The sequence below is a fragment of the Lactuca saligna genome, chromosome 6 (genome assembly GCF_052625555.1).
Source record: "Lactuca saligna cultivar CGN05327 chromosome 6, ASM5262555v1, whole genome shotgun sequence".
Lineage (NCBI taxonomy): Eukaryota > Viridiplantae > Streptophyta > Magnoliopsida > Asterales > Asteraceae > Lactuca > Lactuca saligna.
In genome coordinates this window covers 52,036,709-52,044,146 of record NC_136422.1, presented here as the reverse complement: position 1 = coordinate 52,044,146, position 7,438 = coordinate 52,036,709, and positions in this window count along the sequence as shown.

The window sequence follows — 7,438 nt, the reverse complement described above, 5'->3', positions numbered from 1 at the left end:
GTCATCCTCGGGATGGAATACCCTAGGTTGGAATGTCAATATATAACATATCCAATCAGCCATCAGGCTGGAATACCCAGGGTTTGTTGGGCTACCGCCTCAACCCTACCACTCTTCTCGAGCCTCTGTGCCTACTTCTTACAGCTGGCTCGCACCGGGTATCTTGACCTACCGCATAATGTAGGACCGCCTCAACCAAAACCAAACACAATACGTCGACATATAAACAATTCGGATCAAGTAGGCATATAATATAGGCAAACAACAATCATACCTCTCACCACTACATACTAATCATCTCACAACCTATAGTCTCATTACCAGCTAACCCCCATAGAGTGCGTAACCATAAGTAACCAGAGGTGAGATAGCCACCCGAATAGATGGTCCTACTCTAGAGCTACAACTAAACAAGGAACAGGAAAGAGAGCCTAGACCAATAGTTCTCATTCTATCCTACATGACCACCGATAGTCCCTAAGGGCAATCCATGGATGATAACCAGCAAACACATATAACATACAGTTCTACAGGTTATTACCACAAAGCATCATACTCAATACCAGGAGATAGATCTAAATAGCATCATACTCAATACCAGAACACAAATCTAGCAAACCACTACAATATAACAACATATTAAGTATCAACAATCCAAGGAATGCATGACCATATATACTCAGAGGTAAGATAGTCACCCAGACAGGTGATCCTACTCTAGAACCACAACCAAACAAGGAACAGGTAAGAGAGCTTAGATCAGGAGTCCTCAGTCTATCCTACATGACTATATACAGTCTCTAGGGCATCCCTCTACTAGTAAATAACCAAAACTAGTGGGTCGGTATTGGTGCAGTCGACCCTCGGTATAGTAAGGCGAAACTCACCTCGATATGTGCATAGAGAATCACTATAGCAACAAAGAACTCTATCATATTCAACTCACTTCCAAACACCTACAGGAAGATACTTGAGTCAATACCCGATTAGAGGTCATAGTCACTTGCAATAGTGATCACCTCACATGAAATGACAATGTTTTACATAAAATGACGATTAGGGTTAAGTAAGAACACTTAACTCATTAATGACTTAATCACTTAAGGGTATGACTAATTAAGGTTTGACTTAGTTATTCTTGGGTGTAATAATAATCCAGTCAATATCCCAATTACGCCCTCGATCATTGTCCAAAATAAAGCTCCTCGATTCTAGGGTTTTTCACATAAAATGATAACTCGGGTTAGTGTTCCACACTTAACCCTTTAAGGACTTAATCTATTAAGCCCAATATTGCATTAAGCTAATTCTAGGGGCATTATTAAGTATTATTTCAAGTTTAATTAATAGTTTCAATGCAGGTCCTGACCAACTCCAAAATTAGGGTTTCATGACATTAGGGTTTTCTAAACCCTAACTAGGGTTTCCAACTCAAATACTAGCCAATTAGGTTCCAGGTTAGGATTTTAGGTTATTTAGAGTATCATAAGTTGGGCACCACCCACTAACACCCCGAGTGGTGATGGTCAACGATGGTTCATGACGGCATCCACCACCTCATGGTGGTGGTGGTTTTTTTTAGTTTCTGGTCAAGCAACACCTATAGGCAACCTTATGGTGGCAGGAAGAATATCGTCATAATGAGGCAACCGTGACCTCGGTGTCGGCCTCGATTCACGACTTTGTCGGCAGCGAACAACAGCAGCGGCACTCAGTGCATTTGGCTCACGATGACGATAGGTAAGTGGCGGCGGCGGCGGAAAGTTGGAGGGTGATAAGGTGGCGGATGACTGTTAGGGTTAGGGTTCGGAGAGGGTATTGGGTATTATCAGATGAAGAGAAAGGTTGGGTGACGGGCTTAACCTCCCGTCTCCAAATCCAAATTAGTACACATTTGGCACTTACAGCCCCTCCCTCTCAATTTCTTTTCAACTTAAATCCATAATTTACCAAACATCTCTTGCTCATGAAATTCTTTACCTTTCAAGTCCATTTGTTACAATTTAACCCTCAGTATTCACTATTACAACTTTTAACACCTAATATACACACCCTGCTAATTAATACGACTTAGACCTAATTTATATATATATATATATATATATATATATATATATATATATATATATATATATATATATATATATATATATATATGCATATCGGAGTTTTAGGGATTATTATTTATTTATTTACTTATTTAATTTTAAAGCGGAATGTTACAAAAGGTTAATTTATTATTTGAATAATAAATTGAAATAATTGATTTATTAATATGTTATGAAAATAATATATTAATTAGAAATCATATTATTTAATTAATATTTAATCAAAAATTAATTAGAATTAATTTGGTGATTAAAAGAGTTAATTAAAAGTACAGGGATTAAAGTGCAATTGTTTAATAGTTGAGCAACAGACATTCTACAACCCTCCATGAGGCTTTTGACGATTTTAGGAACCTTAGGGTGTCTAGAATTATCCCTGGTGGATTATTAGGAAGCATGATAATTACCCGGTTGAAGATAATATTATTATATTGGGTTTGGGCTTATCAAGTGTTTCCTGACTGTAATATAAATAGGACCCTAAGGCTATGAATTTCGGTACTCCTTACCCTAGAAGAGATTTAGCCAAAACTCTCATCCCCCCTCTCCATAATCCTTAGTTGTTAGTCTTGGATGTGAACCATCAGAGGCATGATAGTTGTCGTGCTAACTGCCAAAAGATTTGAAAAAGGATGCATAGTTGTTTACAATAACAATATTCAAAGTAAGTTACTTAACCTATTTAATTCGTTTTTGATTAGAAAAGTTTTATAGGATGATAGTTCATAGTATATTGCCTATACGTGAAAGACATAGATCCTCAATAGGTTGCATGTGTCCTAATCATTTAAATTGTTTGAAAAATCCTTGCTCACGACGTGAGCTCAATCAAATCCGAAAAATCTAATGCTTATCTGCCTAATCTGATTACATATGATAATTATATGTTATATTTACTTGCCAAATTCGATTCTAATGAATATATCATGATAATATGAATGCCTAGAAATTAGGAGATAAGTATTTGACTTGATTAGTTATTTGTTGATTAATATGATTGATTTTTTAAGTGTTTAAATAATTAATTTGGATATTATTTGAACTTAATAATTAATGTCAAATATTATTCGGTTTATTTTAAATTTAAATTAGATGTTTAATTTTCGAAATTTAAAATATAAAGTAGTATTTTTTTGGAAAAATTTAAAAATACACCTTATACTACATGTAGAATTAAATGTTTAATTGTTACTATACATATAAGACTAAATCAGTCAAACCGCTAGTATGCCTCATTCACGAAGTTGATCTATAAGAGGGGTATAAGAAAACTGCTTATAAAATGGCAGTTGAATGGGTGTCCACTCTCAACCACCGCTTCCTTGATTGGTGGAGTGTCCTTAGCCGAACGGGTTTGATGGGAGAAATTAATTATCATTAATAAGTATAATGAATTAAAAAGTAACTAAATCTTTTTATTAAAATTCACAATCTTAGTTACTTTAGAAAAAAATGTGAATCTGTATACTAACCCATGAAATGCACATTGCACTTTATAAGTCGTTGGTGAAGCATGTGTGGTTAACTGACACTAATAAGGACTAACAAAAGAGTGACAATAAGTGTCTCAAAAATTATCATTGATTAACGGAGCGTGTATGGTTAATCGGAACATTAAAATGAGATGATAAATGACATCGAGAGTACCAAACTAATTTTCATGGTTATTTACATCTTGTTTGTGATCCTTGTTATCTCAGTCAAAAGATCTAGGAATTTTATTAAAAACCTAATTTGTTTTAATTTTGTTTTCTTGTGGTGAAATTGGTAAATCGTCATTTACACACCTTTATGTAATTTCCAATTAGATTACGACATCTCTTTTCTAAGTTGTGAATTATTTAGTTGGATCCTAGTCTTGATATTTCATTTTGGGTGTTATATTGAGGATTATTCTTATCTAACTAAAACTATCCTTCTTTTATAGATGTCTACTCCAACTGATGCTTTTTGTCCCTCTTCTTCCAACAACAACAATAACAACTTCTCTTTGTTGAACATCTGCTCCAAGGTGTAATTGGATGGCACCAACTATAACGATTGGATGCACAACTTAAAAATGATCCTTCGTTTTGAGGACAATGAGTATGTATTTGAGAGACCATTTGATGAGATTGATGAAGAAAAGGCCACTCTTGAAGAAATGGTCGCCTATAAGAAACACTATAATGATGCAACCAAATTTTCTTGTATCATGGTGGCCACAATGACTATAGAATTGCAAAGACACTATGAGGATTACTGGTCAAACGATATGAACAATGACCTAATCGAGAAATACCATAAGCGAGCTCGTTAGGAAAATTATGAGGCGGTAAAGTCCCTCGTTGCTAACAAGATGAAAGAGGGAGAGTCGGTTAGCAGCCACGTTTGGACAATGCAACGATACGTAGACAGGCTTATCAAGATCAATGTGAATTTTGATGAAGAGTTGGCGATCGACATAGTGTTGAACTCTTTGCCAAGTTGTTATCATCAGTTCATATTGACCTATCATTTGAACAACAATGAAACTAATTTGTCTCAATTACACAACCTCATGCGAACAGATGAAGAGGGAATGAAGGGAAAAAGTATTGCCTCCACTTCTGCAAGTGCTCATGTTCTAGCCATTGGTCAAGGGAAGGGGCAAAAGAGGAAAGGACCTCCCAAGCAAAACTGGAAGGGGAAGTCCCAAGCAGGGGCGTCAAGGACAGGACCTAAAGGAAAATCTAGCTTGGATGCTCCCGTGTCTCTGATCCCAAAGAGGCCATTTGTTTCTACTATAATGACAAGGGCCCTTGGAAATGAAGATGCCTGAAATACTTTCCGGATATCAAAGATGGAAAGGTGAAGCTAACCTCGGTAGGTATTTACACTATCTTATCTAACAACTCATCATATTCTCGTTCTTGGGTCATTGATACAGGATGTGGCTTTTACATTTGTTCTTATTTGCAGGGGCTAAGAAGAAGTGAGGATGTGGAGCATGGAAGGATGAACTTAATCATGGGGAATATGCGATCTTCACATGTCACCAAGATTGGAATTTATGGATTAGTGCTTAGTAATGGATTAGTATTAGATTTAATAAATTGTTGTTAGTCGTCAGAAATGACACGAAACATAATTTCTTTTCATGCATTATTTAAACAATGCTTTAGATATTCTTTTGATGATGAGAATGGTTGAGAAGGGCTTTACTCAAACCCTAGGGGTTGACTTTAATGATACCTTCTCACCACTAACTAAGATAAAATCTATTACGGATTTACGGTAATGCTAGCCATAGCTGCATTTCATGACTATGAAATTTAGTAGATGGATGTCAAAACTTCTTTCCTTAATTGGAAGTTAGTTAAGGATGTTTAAATGGGTCAGCCAAAGGGTTTTTTGGATGCAAAGTATCCGAATAGAGTATGTAATCTTGAGAAATCAATATATGGATTGAAACAAGCTTCTCGCAGATGGAATCTTTTCTTTGACGAGAAGGTCAAGAAGTTTGGCTTCTCTAGAAGTCAAGATGAATCTTGTGTATATGTCAAATCTAGTGAGAGTAAAGTAACCTTCCTTATATTGTATGTTGATGATAATTCTTATAGGAAATGACATTCCAACTTTGCAAGAGGTTAAATCTTGGATTGGAAAGTTTTTTGCTACGAAAGATCTGGGAGAGGCTGCTTATATTCTTGGGATAAGAATTTTGAGAGACATGAGTAAAAGACTAATTGGACTTAGTCAAAGTACATACTTGGAAAATGTACTAAAACGTTTTAGTATGGAAATTACAAGAAAGGAGAACTGCCTGTACAGAGTAATATCAAACTAAGTAAGACTCAGAGTCTAAGCTATGACATGTACTCGCCCTGATGTAGATTTTTCTCTGAGCATAGTCAGTCGTTATCAGGGAAATCTAGGTAAAGCTAATTGGGTAGTAGTTAAGAATATTCTTAAGTATCTGCAAAGAACTAAGGACTGGGTCCTTAGGCTTGGTGGCAATGATACGTTGAGAGTAACTAGGTATAGTGACACCATCTTTTCAAACAGACATGGATAAATTCCGTTCTCAGTCAGGCTGGGTGTTTACCCTAAATGGAGAAGCAGTAAACTAGAAAAGTTCCAAACAAGAGACGGTGGCTGATTCCACGTGTGAATCAGAGTTCATAGCAGCAAGTGAAGCATCAAGGGAGGCTATTTGGTTGAATAACTTCATCGGGGACCTTGGAGTTGTTCCAGAAAGCGAAGTATATATCAGCTCTCTTTAGTCATACGTTTGAATGAATGGTTGTACTAAAAATGACCATTTAACCGTTCACTTCAGAATTGCACAACATCAAAAATTATTCTTTGGATTGTAAAGTAAGAAAAATTTACTTGTAATGTTCTTTTGTGATGAAGAAACATTGGAGACATATAAAGAAAGATCCAAAACTATAATCATAGAATGTGTCACTTGTCTACAATCTGCATAAGCTTAATATAGTTTTAGTTGAAAATTTTTGTTTACTGGTGCTATTCTATTTGCACGAAAGGCTATCATTACGTGGGGAAGGACTATTGAAAAATCTTGAACCGAGTCTTCCAAAGGTTCATTGCATACTGCTTTGATGTTTAATACTCAACTTTTGTTCTATTAGTATTAAAAGATTGACAATAAACCAATGTTTATCTTCTTGTGGATATTAAATGGCAGAAATTTTGATAAAATCTTGTTGTTGTGGATCCCATGTAACTATAAGTGTGTAGTTTCACTTCCTTCCATGTCCGATATTTGATGATGGTAGCTAGAAGGTGTCTGCCTGCGACCTGCTTTCCATCGATTCAAGGCAGAAACGACGATTATTCGACAAAGGAATGGATTTGTGAGTGTTGCTAGGGTTGAGAAGAAGCTTCATAAGATGGAAACTACAAACACAAAAGCAAAATCACATATTGTTGAATGTAATAATGTTGATATAAAATTAAGACAATTAGTTAACTTAACAAAAGATAAAGCCAATTTCCATATGAAGCAAAGTGCTCTTTATACCAACTTGCAGTCTAAACAACACCAAAGAGTCTTCATTGTCTTTCAATGAGACTCACTATGGAGTATTTTAAAACCTCTTCCATTGATGCTGATGTGTCAGAGCTTCTGTTGAATCCAGAGTTGCTTCATTATGTCATATTTTCTGTTGAAGTTTTGAACATTGAAGATCTCAACTTATAATGTTATGATAGAAGCATGTGGGTCCCAAAATAATTACAATAATGCTATTGGTATCATTCTATAAGGCCAATAATTTTTTTTACCAATTATGAAAGTCAGATAACCAACCCACTTTGAATGAAAGAAATAATTATCTCGAGTT